Source organism: Leopardus geoffroyi, chromosome D2 (assembly GCF_018350155.1).
Source record: "Leopardus geoffroyi isolate Oge1 chromosome D2, O.geoffroyi_Oge1_pat1.0, whole genome shotgun sequence".
Taxonomy (NCBI): Eukaryota; Metazoa; Chordata; class Mammalia; order Carnivora; family Felidae; genus Leopardus; species Leopardus geoffroyi.
Window position 1 is genome coordinate 13,407,673 of NC_059334.1, and position 20,283 is coordinate 13,427,955.

Consider the following 20,283-nt stretch of genomic DNA (forward strand, 5'->3'; position numbering starts at 1 on the left):
CAATCTGATAGTTCTTGAGTTTGAGCCTCACATTGGGCTCTGCACTGATGGCACAGAACCTGCTTAGGATTCCGTCCCTCCTTCTCTTTGCCTCTGCCCTGCTTGCACACTCCCTCTCAAAATAAATAAACTTTAAAAATAAATAATTTACTGGGGCACCTGGGTGGCACAGTCAGTTGAGCATCATCCGACTTCAGCTAGGATCATGATCTCACAGTTCAAGGGTTCGAGCTCCATGTTGGGCTCTGTGCTGATAGGTCAGAGCCTGGAGCCTGCTTTGGATTCTGTGTCTCCTTTTCTCTCTGCCCTCATCCTCCCCACCCACTTGCACTTGTTCTCTCTCTCAAAAATAAATAAAGCAGTTAAAAAAATAATAAATGTTAGCCATTAACATCTCTTAATCACTAAGACCCTTAACATCATAAATTAGATTCTACATTTAAAATTTTTTTTTAATGTTTATTTTTGAGAGAGACAGAGCATGAACAGGAGAGGGGCAGAGAGAGAGAGAGAGGGACACACAGAATTGAAAGCAGGTCCCAGGCTCTGAGCTGTCAGCACAGAGGCGGACACAGGGCTCAAACCCTTGAATCGCGAGATCATGACCTGAGCTGAAGTCGGACGCCCAACCAACTGAGCCACCAGGCACCCCTAGATTCTATATTTAGATGAGAAAACACTCCATAAATTCAAAGAAATATATTACAAATTCAGAATAACAGTACCTGACATGGGGAAGTTTAATTGCAGTAGGCCCACACCGCTCACAGGTATGGATTCAATCTCATTTCCCACCTTCTTAAACCACCAAGAGATCCAAAAAGATATCTGATGCACAAAAGAAGAGGTAAAAAGTACTGGCACTTTGCGAATGAATATTAGAAAAAAGGATTTTTCAGTATGACTTCCATTACCTTTCCAAATAAATGTCCCTCAATCTTTCCCTGTGTTTATTCAAAATTGTACCAAAATAATCGGTGTGAGGTCTGAAGATCGTTCACACACTGACACCTATCGAGTAGAAAACTCAACATCAATGGCAGCCACACCTAACTGAGATTTTGGAGCTCCAAGTAGTGATCTTGGCTCAGACACTAACAAGCTGTGAGTCCTTATGCTTATTAACCTGTTACCAAGAACACAAGGAGTTGAAAGACATGCTCTTAAAAGGAACTTATAGTCTAACTGGGAGAGATAACCAACAGCAAAAAACTAAGACCTAAAATTCAAAGTGCAAGGACCAAATTCAGTGATGGAAGAGAACCATGTGGGTTAAGAGGGAGGGAAGGCTCCCTGTGGAAACCACGCCCTGATGAAGCTGTCAGGAATGGACAGCAGAGAGTAAGGAAAATGAACTTTCTAGGTAGGGAAGGGTGAGAGGGTTTCTTTGATTGGAGGTTCATGTTGAGACTAGATACAGAACTTGGGAATCCTTTAAACATTTAAGGGCAAAAATATCTGCTTTTAACTTACTACCCAAAATGTAACAATTTCCAAGTACGTAGCCCAATTTTTTTAATAAGCCCTACCCCCAACAAGGGGCTCAAACTCACCACCCCAAGATCAAGAGTCATATGCTCTACCGACTGAGCCAGCCAGGCACCCTTCTATTTAGCACAATTTTAAACAAACCCACCTGCTGTCTTTTTCTCCCTCCCGTAGACCAGAGTTCCTTTATTTTGGCTAAACGCATGCCTTGTTGTCTGCTCCCATTCTGTTAGCAGCACCTGCTAGGCTGCAAACATTGAAAGGAAGGGGGCTGGAAACAAGAGCCGTAAGTCCGCTGCCCTCAAGGACTCTATTAGATTCAAGCCAGAGAACAAATGCAAGGAGCCTCTTAAATGTATGGTTTCAGAGGTCGCGGGACATAGAGGTAGGCCGTTTATTGGGGCAAGCGTGATGGCACACACGGGCTTGAGGCATGCTTGTAAATCAGCTGTTCCGGAAGGACAGCCTTGAGCCTGCCCTTGCTGACAAGGCAACCAAAATCTGCTTCAGGGACTTTTTTTCATTTTTCTTTTTGCTTTTTTTTTTTTAATGTTAGGAAATCACGGTGCCCAACCAGTCGTTCAGCTCTTCCTCAGTAACGGTTTTTGATGTACCTGGTTGCTCAGACTCCACGTTTTCTTCCATTGCAGGTGGCTCTGCAGGACCTTCTTTTTGGGCCACCTCCCCATCTCAGATTTTCGGTCCTGAGGTGTCTGGTCTGCTAAGATGTTCTCTCTTTTACAGGCACGTCTAAACTAAATGGCAGATCTACTTCTCCCTCCGAGTGGTGTGCGGCTGACTGCAGTGGGGCAGCGGGTTCCTAAGAACCCTACAAGGATCCAGGCTTGGGCTACCCTTCCCCAGGTGCCTGGGGCAGCCAGCAGCAGATTTCAGCTCAGAGACGGATCCCTTTCCTCCAGGCCCCAAGGGCCCTTTTAAGTGCCTCCCCAGTCCCTTGGTTTCATCATTTCTCTTTGGTTTCACCTGAGGAAGCTCCAAAGGAAGGGTGGCCTGGACCGATTCAGCAGCAATATGGAGGTGGAGTGAGACAGGCAGTTCTCGAAGGGCTCGCACCAATGACTCACAGTCCACAGAAAATGAATTGTTTTGGACATAAAGCTTCACCACCCCACTCTTTCTCAACAAGCCGTTACTGTGAGAATGAGTCCCCTGCAGAGCTGAGAACACTAGAGTCTGGCCCTGTGATTCTCCACTATCATTATCGACCTCTTTTTCAATATCTTAATATCCATCCCAGTTTGGAAACTATCTTTCTTTTAGATCTCCGCATCACTGTCACCTTCAACAGGCACTCGGGCGCTGGGGCACCGGACTGCTCACCTCCCCAGAGCCCCAAGGAAACAGGTTGCTCTGAACTCTGAGGTGCCACCAGCATTGGAGGCGGGTGGGGGGGGGGGAGGGGTGAAGGTGGGGAGGGGAGCGCAGGATCCTTCCGATGTCCTTTTTAAAAAAGGTTTTTTAGTTGTGGTAAAATACACGTAACATAAAATTTATCACCGTAACCATTGTGTTTTAAGTTTATTTTGAGAGTGAGCCAGCAGGGGAGGGGCACAGAGGACGGGAGAGAGAATCCCACGCGGGCTCCGCACAGGCAGCGCAGAGCCCAAGGGGCTGGAACTCATGAACCGTGAGATCGTGACCTGAGCCGCTTTAAAGTGTATGGTTCAGAGGCATTAGATATGCTAACACTGTTGTGCAACCAATTACCGAAACTTTTCTATCTAGCAAAACTGAAACTCTATACCCACTGAAGGACTCCCCATATCCCTCTCTCCCTAGCCCCCACCTTCTGTTTCCATGAACTTGCCCCTCTAGGTATCTAAGTGGAATCAAGCACTATTTGTCTTTTGGGACTGCCTTATTTCACTCAGCAGGTCTTGCTGTCCTTTTATGCCTCATGTCGAAGCCTGTCTCCAAGTTGTACTCTGTCCTCACGGTAGTTCCTTTGTCTTCACATACTGAACTGTCTCATGTAATTTTAAGTACGTCCTCCAAAAAGTTTTAAGCATTTCCTAAGAGGCTATAGGAGGCACATGTTCTCTCTGAAAGAGACACATCTCCTCTCTAAAACATCAATGACTTACATCTACACCAAACCCACAATTTTTCTGACAAAACTGTATAAAAGAGAATCAATTAATAACTTTGTGCCCTTTCTGTACACACTTTCAAAAATCAGCAAATCTTCCCAAATCATTCCTCCACAAATTCATCCCAGCCACTCCTAATAACTGGCAACCTATAACGTTTCTCCTTTCTGGTAGACCTTACTTTCTGGGTCATATTCATTTCACACTGAATAACAGGTCTACCTTATTATTTTTTAACGTACTCGCCATTAGAGACAATGCATTGTTGAATATTACCCAACAAAAGGGTAAGGTAGGGAAAGTACCATAAACTTTTAAAATAAACTTTGAAGTGCTAAGCATACAACAAACATTCTACTGAAGTATATGATAAACTGACTTTAATAAATCAAAAAAAAAAAAAAAAAAAACACCAGAAAATGGTAACAACTCTAGTTTTATTGTTGAACATTCACATCTTACAAAAATAATTAAGAATTGAGATGATCCAAGAAGTCTGTTTAAATCCATAACTTAAAGGTAAAAACAATATTGTTCTGCAGGGTTGAGATTCAATTAAGACTGGGACGCCTGGGTGGCTCAGTCGGTTAAGCATCTGACTTCAGCTCAGGTCATGATCTCACAGCCTGTGAGTTCAAGCCCCAGTCTGTGAGTTCAAGCCCCGTGTGGGGCTCTGTGCTGACAGCTTGGGAGCCTGGAGCCTGCTACGGATTCTGTGTCTCCCTCTCTCTGCCCCTCCCCTGCTCACACTCTCTCAAAGATAAACATTAAAAAATTTCAATTAAGACTGAATTAGATTCAATTAAGTATTCATAGTGAAATTCAAAATTAAATTTAAAAGGTTAACCAGGGCACCTGGGTGGCTCAGTCAGTTAAGCATCCGACTTCGGCTCAGGTCATGATATCGAGGTCTGAGACACAAGCCCCGCATTGGGCTCTGTGCCTACAGCTCAGAGCCTGGGGCCTGCTTTGGATTCTGTGTCTCCCTCTCTCTCTGCCCCTCCCCTGTTCATGCTCTGTCTCTCTCAAAAGTAAATGAACATTAAAAAATAATAAATAAAATAAATAAAAAATAATACTTCCTTAAAAAAAAAAAAGGTTAACTGGTATAAGAACAGAGTAATATATCTTCGAAAGAAGTAGAAAAGAAAATATGAAGAGAGAAAACAAAACAAAATCCAATCTCAATCCAAAAAAAGTCAAGAAAGGAAGAGAAAAAAAGCACAGAAAGTACAAAGTATAAAATGGTAGAAAAGGTCCAAATCCATTCATTGAACTGTTATATTATGGGAAGCCTATTGAAAGCCAGATACTGTTTTAGGCACTAGGAATACAGCAGTAAACAAAACAAAAATATCTGCCCTCATGAAGCTTCTGTCCTAGTGGGGGGAACATAGTAAGCCAGATAAATGAATAAACCACATGGCATGTCATATAATGAATGGGAAGCACAAGGACAAAGAGGGCAATGGAGATGTAAGGGAAGGATATGTCAGAGAAGACCTCACTGACAAGGTAAAATTCCAAAAACTAGAAGGGAGGTAAGGGTCGGAACCATATAGACAGACGGAGGGACTGGAGAGACTTCCAGGCCAAAGAACCCCAAGTGCAAATATCCTGAGGTTGGGATGTGCTTGAGGAGGCTTGAGAAGTAGCAAGAGAGATCAGAGGTAAAACAGGAGGGGATCATACAGGACCCTGGGGGTCACTCTACCAGCTTTGGCTTTTACTCTTGAATGAAATGGGCATTCTTTGGACGATTTTTTTTTTTTTTCTTTTTCTGTTTCTTTTTTAAGCAGCCCTCACACCCAGTGGGGAGCCTGAACCCACCACTCTGAAATCAACACCTGAGCTGAGATCAAGAGTCGGAGGCTTAACGAATTGAGCCACCCAGGCACCCCAGCAGTCCATGGAGGATTTCTTGAGAGGAGGGCAAAAATTTGATTTTTTTGTTTGTTTGTTTTTGTTTTTAGGAGGATCACTCTAGATGCTGTAATGAAAAAAGACTGAAAGAAGAAAAAGCAGATTAGTTAGGTGGCTATGCAGTAGTCTGGGTGAGAAGGGACTGGGAGTCCGGACAGATTCTGAAGGTGAAGTCCATACAATCTGCTGGCAGATCGTCTGTGTGGTGTGTGAAAGAGATGAGTCATGGATGGCTCCAAAAGTTTGGGCCTGAACAAATGTCTCAGTAATGACAGTGAATAAGTACAAAAACCTGCCTGTCAAAAGGCAGAGACTGTTGCCGTGGATTTTTAAAAATCCCCAGCGATAGCTGTTTATAAAAGCATACAGAAAGGTTAAAACTTAAACGATGCTGAGACAAATATCAAATGACAGCGGCCTTGGCTAGGTTAATGTCAAACAAGTCTGCTCCCTGAATCTTTATCTCCCCCGTCTCTACCTTAACAGTCTGGCATTTGTGAACCCTGTCTTCCAACGAGACTGTTGTTTCTTTGGGGACACGAATGTCGCACCCTCCTGTGCACCCACCCACAACTCGGAACAGTCCGCAGTTGGTGGTAAACACTATTTCAAAATGTTAAATGTTCTCCACCTACCACACGTTATTCCTCCTCCTCCACAAATGTTAAATGATTCGGAACTTCAGGGCTGTTTCTCTAACCTGAACTATTTCACCTCGTCCAAAGTGACCCGCCAGCAAGGCTTCCCGGTAAAGGGATGGACGGCGCTGCCAGTGCGGCTTCCTCGCCCGCTCGCCGGCCCGGACTCCCTACAGCCGGCGCGTCTGGGTCTGGTCGAGGCGGCAGGGAGCAGGCAACGCCCGACTCTTGACCACCTAAGAAGTTTCTAGGAAAGGACTAAAGGACCGAAGCATTGCAGGGTGACGCACCGGCCACTGGCCGGCCACGAACGCTTGGCTCCCGCAGCCCCTCAGCCCCTCCGAAGCTCACCTGCAGGCAGAGAGCCCGGGGGGTCCGGACACCGACCCTCGCACGCGCCAGGCAGCAGCGGAGCTTCCGGTCCTGGCCGGAAGTGCTTCCTTAGGGAGACAGGAAGTCCCACCTCCGCTGGGTGGGCGGTGGCAGCTGGAGCTTAGGCGTGGCTATAGCGAGCAAAGGGCTTCGGAGTCGGAGGTTTGGCCCACCCACCCAAACCTGGGCAAGCTCCCCGCCCCTATGCTGCCCCGGTGATTCCTCTAAACTCGGGACGGCAGAACAACCCAATGAACGTACATGTTCCAGCCTACTTGTGACTCACTTCCATGTTTATTGAGAGTCTACCAAGTCGGAGGCGTGTGGTCACAGACAAGAAGATAGTGTTGATGCCTCAAAAACTAAGAGGATAATAATAATAATCAACCAGGTAAAATAGGCAGAATGAAAGTAAGTACAATCATAGAAAAAGCAAATTCCATAGGTTTGTTAATTTCTAAGCGTCAGATTTCTATGTAATTAGCTCAGTGGTTTGTTATGAGGATCAAATGAGATGACACAAATAAACATTGAGCAATGGGGTCTGGTACATGATTAAAGCACACATAGCTGTGGTGTTGGTATCATTGGTTGAAAATAAGAAGCCTTCCCCCCCCCCCCCCCCCCGCACAAGGGGAAATTGAATAACAACTAAGGGAGGTAGCATTCATGCTGACTGTTAAAGTTGAGAAGAATTTCAGTACATAGAGAGATATCCATTGTGAATCTGTAAACAACTGCTTTTGTTGATTAACGAAAGGACATGGGATGAAAAACCTTGCTCCCTAAAACAGAACTCTCAGAAGTTTGTTGTTTGAAATCCTATCAGTGAGAATGGAACATCCCTCTCCTGCCTGGCAGAGCTGAGCCATGTGGATCATTTTGGCACTTTTCCAGTCCAGGTATAGAGCTTCAAATAAGGGGTTTTCAGATACAACATTCCACGTTTATTTTAACTTTGTAGTTTTCAAGAGTTCCAGACCTTAGAGTCTGCTTCATAGACCAGACACCAGAGCCTGCTTAATTCTTACCTATACTGCACCCAATCCTATGCCATCACAGTCTCTTCCCCTGCCTCTGCCTTTTTTTTTTTTTTTTTTTTAAGTTAGACATCCTGCCCCTCTGGTGTGTGTGGTCTTACTTGTTTCAGCAACTAAATAAACCTTTGTTAGACTATAGGCTTGCTTTTGAATGAACCTTATCACTATTGTGAACAAGGTTCTTAGACTCATGAAAGTTGGAGGACACTTTTATTTTGTTTTTAAGGTTTATCTTTGAGAGAGAGAAAGACAGAGAAAGAGAGCATGCAAGCAGGGGAGTGCGGGGCGGGGGGGGGAGGGCAGGGGGAGATAGAGGATCTGAAGCAGGCTCTGTGATGTCAGTACAGAGCCCACGGTGGGGCTCAAACTCGAACCGTGAGATCATGACCTAAGCCCGACAGACACTTAACCCAGTCAGCCACCCAAGTGCCCAAAGAACTCCAAAGAATTCTTTTTTTTTTTTTTAATTTTTTTTTCAACGTTTTTATTTATTTTTGGGACAGAGAGAGACAGAGCATGAACGGGGGAGGGGCAGAGAGAGAGGGAGACACAGAATCGGAAACAGGCTCCAGGCTCTGAGCTGACATCAGCCCAGAGCCTGACGCGGGGCTCGAACTCCCGGACCGCGATATCGTGACCTGGCTGAAGTCGGACGCTCAACGCTCAACCGACTGCGCCACCCAGGCGCCCCCAAAGAATTCTTTTAGTCTCTTCTTCCTTCCGTAAAGTAAAGGAGTTCCTTACTGCTTTGATTGCTCCCTCCGTGATTATCTATCTTTGCCTATTGTTTCTCTTGTGCTACCTACTCTCTCTGTGTCTACATCTACTTTCTTGATTTTTGTTATTGGAAAGCTGACAACTATTTTAATACAGAAATCATTTGTAGTTACAGGGTAACTTGATAGAAGATCAAGGTCAGGTAAACCCACTAAATACCAGGAGATATATTTGATTTCATTAGTGTCTAAGTAGACAGCATGAAAGTTGAGTCTACACCCAGATATTTGGTCAAACACTCGTCTAGATATTGCTGTGAAGGAGTGTTTTAGATGAGATAAACAGTTGAATCAGTACACTTTGCGCAAACCAGATTGCCTTCCGTAATGTGGGTGGGCCTCATCCCATCACTTGAAGGCCTTTAGAGAAAAAAGTCTGACTGCCTCAGAGGAAGAGAGAATTCTGCCTCCCTGGAAGCACATGGCCATGAAAAGGGAGAAAGTATCAAGGTTCTTACCACAAGAAAAAAGCAAGGAAATGATTTCTGGGTAGGTAAACATTAGGCATAGATTCAATACGATATCTTCTCAAATCTCTCCAATGATACTATTTAAGGTTATGGTTTGTCTTATTTTAAGGTTTTCTGTGTTCCCTTAATTATTCCTGTCCCGTCTAAGTTAAATTTTTCTATATTTTCTTGTTTTGTTGTTGCTTCTTTTTTAACCTCGGTTTTCTCTGTTATACAGCAGGTACTCCAAAAATGTGGGAGTTTCCAGCTGTCCATTTATATTACAGAATGAGGCAGTAGAAACGCTAAATGGGAGCTCAGCTCCCGTGATCAGGGCTGCCTGATGGTAAGTCACATTGTCATGTGAATGGGAAGGGAACAGCCATCAAATTTCCGGAAGGCTCTCAAATGCCCAGTAGAAGAGTGTGGCTCTTTGACACCAGCACCTCTGCTAGTTGCCCAAATTCATCCCGGAAACTGACCTCTAGTTCTCTAAAGATGTCTTCCTCTTTTGCTTAAGGACATATACCTGGCAATGATGATTTAGTTTCCCTACTGGGCACAAGAAGGAGGTAGTGGTGGGGCGCCTGGGTGGCGCAGTCAGTTAAGCGTCCGACTTCAGCCAGGTCACGATCTCGTGGTCCGTGAGTTCGAGCCCCGCGTCAGGCTCTGGGCTGATGGCTCAGAGCCTGGAGCCTGTTTCCGATTCTGTGTCTCCCTCTCTCTCTGCCCCTCCCCCGTTCATGCTCTGTCTCTCTCTGTCCCGAAAATAAATAAACATTGAAAAAAAAAAATTAAAAAAAAAAAGAAGGAGGTAGTGGCAGGGGTGGGGGGTGTTCATCCTTTTGTTTACAGACCATCAATTAATTTCTGTTTTCATCCATATTTATCCCTTCAAACCTCTGTGTTGACAAGTATAGCACTGTTCTAGTTAGTTTCCTATTGCTGCTCTAACAGATTATCACAATCTTAGTGGCTTAAAACAACATATATTTATTATCTTATGGGTCTGAAGGAGTACAACACTTCTCACTGGGCTAAAAGCAAGGTGTCAGCAGGGCTGTGTTGCTATCTGGAGGCTCCAGGCAAGAATCTGTTTCCTTGCCTTTTCTGGTTTCTAGGGGCCACCTGTATTCCATGGCTCATGGTCCCCTTCCTCCATCTACACAGTCAGAAATGGTGGGTTGAGTCCATTCCACATCACTCTGACTTTGTTTGTAGTCTCACATTTTCTTTGACTCTCCCCTTCTGCCTCCTTCTTCCACTTAGAAAAATTCTTGAAATTACATTGGTCCACCTGGACAATTCAGGATAATCTCCCTGTTTTAGGGTCATCTGATTAGCAACTTAATTTCGTCTGCAGCCTTCGTGCCCTTTGCCATATACCTACCATATTTACAGTTCTGGGGATGAGGACATGGACATCTTTGGTGGGGGCATTATTCTGCATATGGCTTTACTGAGCCTGTTGGATCCTGTGTCAGCCACAACCACTTCTCTGCATATATTTAGCTATGGCTTTATCTGCACGGCTTTCATCAGTCAGTAATCTGCTGTCTGTATTCTGGAATCTCTCATCCACTAACAGAGCCCTTCCTTTTTAAAAAAAAATTTTTTTAATGTTTATTTATTTTTGAGAAAGGGGGGGGAGAGAGAGAGAGAGAGAGAGAGAGAGAGAGAGAGAGAGAGAGAGGAAGTGCAAGGGGGGGAGGGGCAGAGAGAGAAGGAGACACAGAATCCAAAGCAGGCTCCAGGCTCTGAGCTGTCAGCACAGAGCCCGACGCGGGGCTCGAACTCACAAGCAGCCGTGAGATCATGACCTGAGCCAAAGTTGACTGAGGCACCTAACAGAGCCCTTCCATTCTCAATGTTATTTTGATATTTTTAGCCTTTTTATTTCTTTTGCTTTCCTTGTAGTATTCTCCCAAATTGAAAAAAGAATGAACACTAGCAGAAAAATTCATCTCAGGCAGACTTGGGGCCACTTTCCCAGCTTTTAGATTTAAGAAGCGCCTGAGGGCGTCTCATCTCCAAGCTTCATAGACACTGTTGACAGCTTTATTGTTAAAGCTGACAAAGATCCTTCAAAGTCTGACATGTTTCTGCTTCCTTGCCATGGGAATGTTGCTATGAACATTTGTGTACGAGGTTTTGCATGGATATTTTTTTTTGCATTTCCCTTGGGGTAGTGGATTGAATGTGTCCTCAAAAAATTCATGTGGAAGGGAGTGGGGATGTTACTGTCTGGTCCATCCTCTCTGAGTCTTGCTCATCCCCAGGAACATTACCCACAATCATGGGAACTTCTGGTTTTCGCTCCCTTCCCAGAATCTCTCCTCTCTTCTTTTCACTTTGCCCTGAAAGTCACTGCTCCTTTTTTCCGTACCCTTCTTCCCGGACACCTAGACTGACCTCATCAACAGGCTCAGGTTTCAGGAAAATTAATTCAGAAAAGGAAGTATCTTGCAAGAAATTTCTTTTAGTCTTAGAATCATAATACTTCCCAGAGGTGAAAAAGTGCAAAATGGCATGAGTACCTTTTTGGAAGTAAGGATGGAAAAAATAGAGGTGAAAGAACACAAGTATCTCAAAAACAGTATTTTGTTAATATCTGTATCTGTAAATATCTATATCTACGTCTCTATGTCCTTATAGTATATAGTTTTGCTCCACTCAATCACAGAATGTGATTTAATCAACTTTTTTCTATTATACATGCTGCTGCAATAAATATACTTTTATAGGGGCGCCTAGGTGGCTCAGTTGGTTAAGTGACCGCCTTTGGCTCAGGTCATGATATCACAGTTCATGGGTTCAAGCCCTGCATCGGGCTCTGTGGTGACAGCTTGGAGCCTGGAGCCTGCTTTGGATTGTGTGCCTCCCTTCTCTCTCTGCCCCTCCCCTGCTTGTACTCCGTCTCTCTCTCTCAAAACTAAAGAAAAACATTAAAATATATATATATATATATATATATACATATATACACTTTTGTATACATTTTGTACATCTGAGGGAGTATATCTTAAGTATATAGTCCCTTCTCAAAATGTAAAACAAGGTCACCATATGAGTTAGCAATGCCACTTCTAGGATTTACCTGTCACTGTTGGCTTGAGCTGCTATAACAAAATACCACAAACTGAGTGGCTTAAACAACAGTTTATTTTCTCACAGTTCTGAAGGCTCAAGTCCAAGGTTAAGGTGCCAGCCAGTTTGATTCCTGGTGAGAACCTCTTTCCTGGCTTGCAGATGGCTGTCTTCTCACTGTGTCCTCACATGACCTAAAGAGAGAAAATAGTTCTCTCTGTCTCTTCTTATAAGGACACTAATCCTGTTGGATCAGGTCCCCACCCTTATGACCTCATTCAACTTAATTACTTCCATAAAGACCCTATCTCCAAATACAAAATAATGGAGGTTGAGGCTTCAAAATATGAGTTTTGGGGGAACATTATCCAAAAGAAATGAAAAAATACACCCACACAAAAACTTATATGCAAATGTTCCTAGCAACATTACTCATAAGAGCCAAAAAGTAGGAACTACCCAAATGCCCATCAATTGACAAGCGGATAAACAACATGTGGTATATCTATATGATAGACTGTTATTCAGACTTACAAAGAAATGAAATTGTGATACAACACGGATGAACCTTGAAAACACCATGTTAAGTGAACAAAGCCAGTCACAAGAACTATGTAATATATTGTATGATTCCACTTATATGAAATGTCCAGGATAGGTGAATCTACAGACAGAAGACAGATTTGTGGCTGGCCAGGGTTGGGGGCTGGGAAGTGAAGTGGACGGAAAATGAAGAGTGAATCGTAACACGGATGGGGTTTCTTTTAGGGAAGCAAAAATGTTCTAAAATTAGGTTGTGGTGATGGTTACATAACTCCATGAATATAATAAGACCCACTGAATTGTATGGTGTGTGAATCAAAAAAGCAGTTTCAAAAGATACATATATTCCTAAAAGTGGAGTGTCCAGGGATCAGTGCAGAACCCACTATGCCTAGGTGAGCTCATTCAGTCCCACGGCTCTGTACATCATCTGCATGTCAGTGACACAATTCCAACTTCCTGCCTTGCTTGATCTCTCCTGTGAACTCTCTCTTGCCTTGTGCATGCAAATGCCTTCTTGACATCTCTTCTAGGATAGCTCATAGGCATCTCTAATTTCCCCCCCAAAATGCTGTTCCTCCTCTGTCTTCCTAAATCCAAGTTATGGTACCGCTATCTACTCAGTTTCTTTAAAAATCCAGTGGTCATCCTTGATTCCTCTTTTCATTAACTCTACGTGCTATCCACCAGTAATTCCTGTTAATTCCACTTAAACTAACCCCAGCTTGACCTCTTCGCACTGTGTGCCCTGCTCCCACCCTTGTTTTAGCTACCATTGTCTCTCATGGGATACTCTGACACTGTTCTCAGGGGTCTCCTTATGTCCTCTCATAGCCATCTATAAATTCATCATCTACTCAGATGCCAGAATGGTCTTTTATAAATGTAAATTAACTATAGTTCCTCCCTTTCTTGAAATCCTCTATTGGCTGCCCAGTTGCATTTAGATGAAAAGCTAACATCCTGAGGCACCTGGCTGCCTCAGTCGTTAGAGCATGTGTGCGACTCTTGATCCCGGGGTTGAAAGTTCAAGCCCCATGTTGGGTGTAGAGATCACTTAAAAATAAAATCTTACCTCTCTCGACTCCACTTAGTCATACTCAGTGTGCGGTTGGTATATTTTCAGAGAGAGAGGCAGGCCCTCCTAATGCACTTCAGACCAGCCCGAGTGGCCTCTGTTCCTAGGATTACAACCGCTCCTATATGCATCAGGAGCGTTGTGTCAGATGAATCCACCCCCCCCCCTCCTGCTGTTTTCCCTTTTCCAGCCAAGGCCTCTTTTGATGCCATGTCCAAGACCTACAGCTATCTCACCCCTGGCCTCTGGAAAGAGACTGTGTTCTCCAAGTCTCCCTATCAGGAATTCAATGACCATCTTGTAAAGACCCATACCAGAGTCTCTGTGTGGAGGACCCAGGCTCCAGCTATGGCCACCACATAGTTGTATACTAGACAAATGCAGTGAGGGGCACCTGGGTTGCTCAGTTGGTAGGCATCTGACTTTGGCTCAGGTCATGATCTCACAGTTTGTGGGTTTGAGCCCCGCGTCGGGCTCTGTGCTGACAGCTCAGAGCCTGGCGCCTGCTTCGGATTCTATGTCTCCCTCTCCGTCTGGCCCACCCCTGCTTGTACTCGTACATGCTCTCTCTCTCAAAAATAAATAAACATTAAAAAAAAAAGTGAATTAAAGCTCGTTAAAAAAATAATAAAATAAAATAAAATCTTAAAAAAACTAAAACCCTTACTCTGGTTTACAAAGTCCTTCGTGATCTGGCTCCTGCATTATCTTGTACATATTGACAAAGCTCTTTCTCACCTTAAGACCTTTGTACTCCTTTTGCTTCGATTGCTCTGCACCAGGATATAGTACGGCTAATTTCTTGTCATTCAGAACTCAGCTTAAATGCTACTTCCTCAGAGAGGTCTTCCCCAAACACCTAATGTAAGTAGCCAGCTTTTAAAAATTATTTTATTGCTAATATTTCTTGTTTATTGGTGCTTTCATGACTTGTAAGATTTTTAATATTTGAATAGATAATACATTCACATGCTTCAAAAGTCAAAAGTCATACATGGGTGTACAGTGAAAAATCTCTCTTGTTACTCCTATTTCCCAGTTTCTGTTCCTCACTTCCACTCTTGGGATAATTTAGTAAATATTTTTCTTTTATGCCATGCTTTTTCACACAATGGCAATTTCTTGTACAATCTCTTAAGCTACGTGGTGTCTTGTTTTTCTCTTTCTATAGCTTGAATATCAGCTTACTTTAAGAACAAAGGGAGGGGTGCCTGAGTGGCTCCGTCGGTTAAGCATGGGACTCTTGGTTTTGGCTCAGGTCACCATCTCACAGTTCGTGAGTTCGAGCCCCACGTGGGGCTCTGCATTGATGGCACAGAGCCTGCGTGGGACTCTGTCTCCCTGTCTCTCTGCCTCTCCCCTGCTCACTCTTTCTCAAAAATAAATAAATAAACATTAAAAAAAAAAAAGAACAAAGGGAATTGCTTGAAGGAAGCACTAGGTTGAGGTTTAGGTTCTGGACAAATAACCAAGATAGAAGAAGAACCAGAAAAGAACTGTAATGGCAAGTACTGTTTAGTCATTTGGTCAGAGTCTGCTGCCAGATGAGTGTATTCCAACAGTTTTTTCCACTCAAGAATCCCCCCGGAGACAGAATCCAACTGGCCAGGAGTAGGTCATGCATTACCCTTTGGCCGTAGCAGGACAGTAAGAGGAAGGACATAGCAGCCCCCTGGGACCCTTTGGCTTCTGTACTGGAAGGCAGGATGCTTTGGCTATATCCAACTGTGGAGCAGTAGTTTGCCAAAAGGAAACAAACATGATGAGGAAGAATTAGGGTGGGAGAGGGTTGCCGTGGCCATGTGCAACTGTTAGGGTTTTATCTCTGTGTCTAACTCCCTCCTCGGAGGCACTGCTGGCAGGACCTCCACTGGCTTTGCCCAGCACTCAGGGAGACCAACAAACAGGTGTTTGTCAGCTATAACCATCAAAGCACAGACAGTGGCCAGTGGCTTCACGTTACCTGTAGAAAATACGATCAAGGAAGGAGGTGGCTTTCCCAGAAAAGTTCTGGCAGAGTGCCAGAAGTGAGGACTTGTAAGTTATGTACAATATACATTTAAATAAATGGATTGAGGGGTACCCAGGTCGCTCAGTCGGTTGGGCTCCTGACTCTTGATCTCAGCTCAGGTTTTTTGTTTTTTTATGTTTTTGTTTTTGTTTTTTTTAATTTATTTTTGAGAGAGACAGCGTGAGTGGGATAGGGGTAGAGAGAGAGGGGAACAGGATCTGTGCTGACAGCGGTGACCCTGATGTGGGGCTTGAACTCATGAACCCTGAGATCATGACCTGAGCTGAAGTTGGATTGTCAACCAACTGAGCCACCCAAACACCGCTCAGCTCAGGTCTTGATCTCAGAGTAGTGAGTTCAAGCCCTATGTTGGGCTCCCTGCTGGGGCTTCACACCTACTTAAAAATAAATCAATGGGACGCCTGGGTGGCTCAGTCAGTTAAGCCTCCAACGTTGGCTCAGGTCATGATCTCGCAATTCGTGAGTTCGAGCCCTGCATGGTGCTCTCTGCTGTCAGTGCAGAGCCCCCTTTGGATCCTCTGTTATCCCCCGCCCCCCTCTGCCCCCTTCCCCACTCACTAGTGTGTGTGCTCTGTCTCAAAAAAACAAAACAAAAAACCCCCAAATAAATGATTGAATTCCAAAAACAACAATAAAGGCCTCCCCTATAGCTAGTTTATGCTTTGTTTTACATATGTAACACTATAACAAAAGTAACCTAGGTCAACAGTAGAGGCCCAGGATAATTGTTTTTCTTTTATTTAGTTTTTTGTTTGTTTTTCATTGGTTTGCCTTTTGTTTTGTTTTTCTTTTAAAGGAGATGGTACATTATTCAAGTTGGAGAAACACTGTCATAAATTCCTACTAAAGAAATGTTTTCCAGTTGGCTTCCAGTCAGCCCCTTACTATCAGTGAGCAACAGGTAGGCTGAGAATAACAAAGAGACCCTTTATTGAGTTAGTCCTATGCCTTTTAATGGCTACTTATTACCTTAGTTACCCAAAGACCACATTTAAGCTTTACTTTGTAAGGTCTCTACTAAATACTTAGCCCATTCTCTTACTCGTTTTCTATCTGGGTGGAGGGAGTAGTTTATTTCTTCATGTTACATCATTACTATTATTATTTATCAGAAAGGCATTTTGACTTGAAAAAAAGTTTTTGGCAGGGGAATACAACTTTAAGTTGGAATTTGGACATAGAACAAATTTAATGGGTGGCAGAGGAACATTTCAGATACAAGCATATGAGTACAGGCTTCAGAGTGGGAATGTGGGGGCGCCTGAGTGGCTCAGTCCGTTAAGTGTGACTCTTGACTTGGCTCAGGTCATGATCTCACAGTTTGTGAGTTCTAGCCCCACATTGATCTCTCTGCTGTCAGTGTGGGGCTTGCCTCAGATCCTTGGCCTCCCTCTCTCTCTGCCCCTCTCCCGCTTGTGTGCTCTCTCAAAAATAAATAAACACTAAAAAAATTATAAAGTGGAAATGTGTATAATGTTTGTAGGTGGGGGAGGATGAAATTGACGGGCTCAGGTTAAGTAAAGGCATAGTGGGAGACAAGTCCAGAAACTGATTATAGAGAGCTTTGACTGTGAAGCTGAAATGTTTGACCTATATGGATATGAATTTTGGAGCACCTGGGTGGCTCATTTGGTTAAGCGTCCAACTCTTGGATTTGGTTCAGGTCATGATCCCAGGGTTGAGGGATCAAGCCCCCCACCTTGGGCTCCACACTGAGCGTGGACCCCACTTAATATTCTCTCTCTCTCTGCCCTTTCCTCCCCTCCCCTGCTGGTGCACACACTCTCTTTCTCTCCCTCTCAAATAAAAAAAAAAAAAAAAAGGATATTATTTTTGAACAGAGACATAAAATGAAAGCAAATGATTAAGATTAATTTGGCAGTTGTGTGCAGCATGAGCTATAAGAGAGGGATTCCAAGAACACAAGTTAGGTGACATGAATTGTGCATATATATATTCCAAGCCAGGAGGAAATTATTGGTTTGATTTTTCATTTGTTGTAGCAGTCACGTAGCTCATTGTTACCCCTGTTGGAGCCATGATATAACACAGTAAATGGCAATAAATTCTTTCAACAACTTCCTCATTAAATTCATAGGCATATGTGACTTGTGGTATCAATGAATTGAGAATTTCTTTTCTAAATTTTTTTTAATGTTTTATTCATTTTTGAGAGACAAAGAGAGATAGAGTGCAAGTGGGAGAGGGGCAGAGAGAGAGGGAGCCACAGAATCTGAAGCAGGCTTCAGGCTCTGAGCTGTCAGCACAGAGCCTGACACGGGGCTTGAACCCACAAACCGCGAGATCATGACCTGAGCCGAGATCATGACCTGAGCCGAAGTCGGCCACTTAACCGACTGAGCCACCCAGGCACACCTGAATTGAGAATTTCTTAGTATTAGTGACATTCTTTATGGTGCTGAATCCTCTCGGTTTCCTCTGAACTATTGACAATTATATTCCATTTTTTTCTAAGCCTTCTAAAACTGTCTAAATTGTATATATTTTATATATTTAGTGCTAAGTCACTTAGCAAATGCTATTCTTTAATTTTTGTTCATCTTCAGTCCAGAACTTTACAAACTTCAATTGGCCAAGCTTAGGATTCAATAAATTAAAAAAAAATAAATTACACATTCAATTATTTTTTATTTTTTTAACTTTTTTTTTTTTAAATGTTTATCTTTGAGAGAGAGACAGAACATGAGCAGGGGAGGGGCAGTGAGAGATCGAGACACAGAATCTGAAACAGGCTGCAGGCTCTGAGCTGTCAGCACAGAGCCTGATGAGGGGCTTGAACTCATGAACCATGAGATTGTGATCTGAGCCAAAGTCGGACACTTAACCAACTGAGCCACCCAGGTCCCCCTACACATTCAATTCTATTATCAAAGCACAAATACATTTTCATAAAACTTATTGGAAAATCTATGAGTTTATCTCTTGGAATTACTACTTTGTTTCAAAGAACATATGATTATTTCTTTAAATGACCTGCTTTATTTTCAGTTTCCTTTACCTAGTCTTATATGTTCAATTCTCTATGGTTGCCTTAATCTGTCAGGTTTTTAAAAAAATTTTAATTAAAAAAAATTTTTTTAATGGGTGCCTGCTCCTTCCCTGTTTGCACTCTGTCTCTCTCTCAAAAATACATAAACATTAAAAAAATTATTTTTAGGGGCACCTGAGTGGCTCAGTCAGTTGGGTATTGTACATTGGTTCAGGTCATGATCTCATGGCTCATGGGTTCAAGCTCCACATTGGGCTTCATGCTAGCAGCACAGAGCCTGCTTTAGATCCTCTGTCCACCCCCCTCTCTCTGACCCTCCCTGCTTGTTCTCTCTCTCAATAAAGAAGTAAACTTAAAAAAAAAAAATGAATTTTTAATGTTTATTTTTGAAAGAGCGAGACAGAGAGAGTCAGAGAGAGAGGGAGACACAGAATCCGAAGCAGGCTTCAGGCTCCATGCTGTCAGCACAGAGCCTGCTGCGTAGCTCAGACCCACAAATTGGCAAGATCATAACTTGAGCTGAAGTCAGATGCTTAACTGACTGATCCACCCAAGCACCCCTAATTTTTAATAAAAAAAAAATCTCTATGTCCAACATGGGGCTTGGACTCCTAACCCCAAGATCAAGAGTCACATGTTCTACAAACAGCCAGCCAGGCACCCAAATCTGTCAGCTTTAATAAATCATTTCTTTCTTATACAGTGTTGACATCAGAGTATCATTTATTACAACTAAATCTCTTTAAAGTTTTTACTTGTCAAGTGTGTAACTATTCGCATTTTATAACTTCTAGGGGTCAGTGGGTTGAGCATCTGACTTTGGCTTGGGTCATGATCTCATAGTTTGTAGGTTTGAGCCCCACATCAGGCTCTGTGATGACCATGCAGAGCCTGCTTGGGATTCTCTCTCTCTCTCCCACAGTCCCCACTTGCTCACTTGTGTGCCCCCCCCCCCCCAAAATAAATACCTAAACTTTAAATGCAATTTCTGGTAAGTGACCTTACAAGTTTCGGAAAGATTTACAAATTACTTTTGCAGCTCATCATTAGTACTACCTCGCCCACTGAGGTCCAGATATCTGCCATTATTCATTAAACCAATTCTCAGATAATCAGATGTGTTTTTCTTTCTCTATATACGGTAACAAGTGTAATTCAAGGATAATCAATTGGTCATTCTCCTAACGCATACAGTGTTTTATAAAGAATGCACATAATACAGCAGCTAGTGCTACAGATGTTTCCCAGACATCTCTAGGAAAAGATGCTCATTGATCAATGGTCACAAAACATTCTACAGAATTAACTTGAACTAATGGGTTAACATAGAAATTTTACTAATATTATTGCTTATTGTGCTGTTAATATTTTTTTTACCAGCCAGTACACAGTAAAAACATGCCATTACCACTTGTTAAGGTCTGGTATATTCAACCACATTAAATGTGAGGTTGCATTACTGTAAGGTTAATGGAATAACCAGAGAAAGTCTGCAGTTAGCCAACTGGAGATGGTGGGGGTTTAAGGAGCCAAATGCCAATTGGGTTATATCTGAATTCACATTATTGTGGGGTCCATTGTGATGAGTCCTTTTGTGTATTCTTACCACCAAATATCAGCCCTATCTGTAAGGCAATAAAGCCTGTTCTAATGACAGGGAGAATGCAAAGTACGGGTCAGATAAGAGACCTCTTAAAGGACAAATCTGTAGGACTTGGGAGGACTGGAGAGACAGA

The 20,283-nt window shown here is 43.2% G+C and overlaps 1 protein-coding gene, 1 non-coding gene and 1 pseudogene across 3 annotated transcripts in view; 1 reads left to right on the top strand and 2 right to left on the bottom strand.

The window, feature by feature from the left end:
• TBCE (tubulin folding cofactor E) overlaps positions 1 to 6,615 on the bottom strand; it is a 90,699-nt gene extending 84,084 nt beyond the window's left edge. The window contains exon 1 of one of the 2 annotated variants that reach the window (XM_045437292.1): positions 6,512 to 6,615. The gene's annotated coding sequence lies outside the window, so the exon portion shown is untranslated. The remainder of the gene's footprint in view (positions 1 to 6,511) is intronic. The other variant, XM_045437290.1, reaches the window with a different exon arrangement.
• Positions 620 to 2,884, bottom strand: LOC123577284 (annotated as a pseudogene).
• A 6,886-nt stretch (positions 6,616 to 13,501) lies between the features above and the next one.
• On the top strand, positions 13,502 to 13,625 carry LOC123577602. The gene has a single exon (XR_006701953.1). It is a non-coding gene; the product is annotated as a small nucleolar RNA SNORA64/SNORA10 family (small nucleolar RNA).
• The last annotated feature ends 6,658 nt before the right edge of the window (positions 13,626 to 20,283 follow it).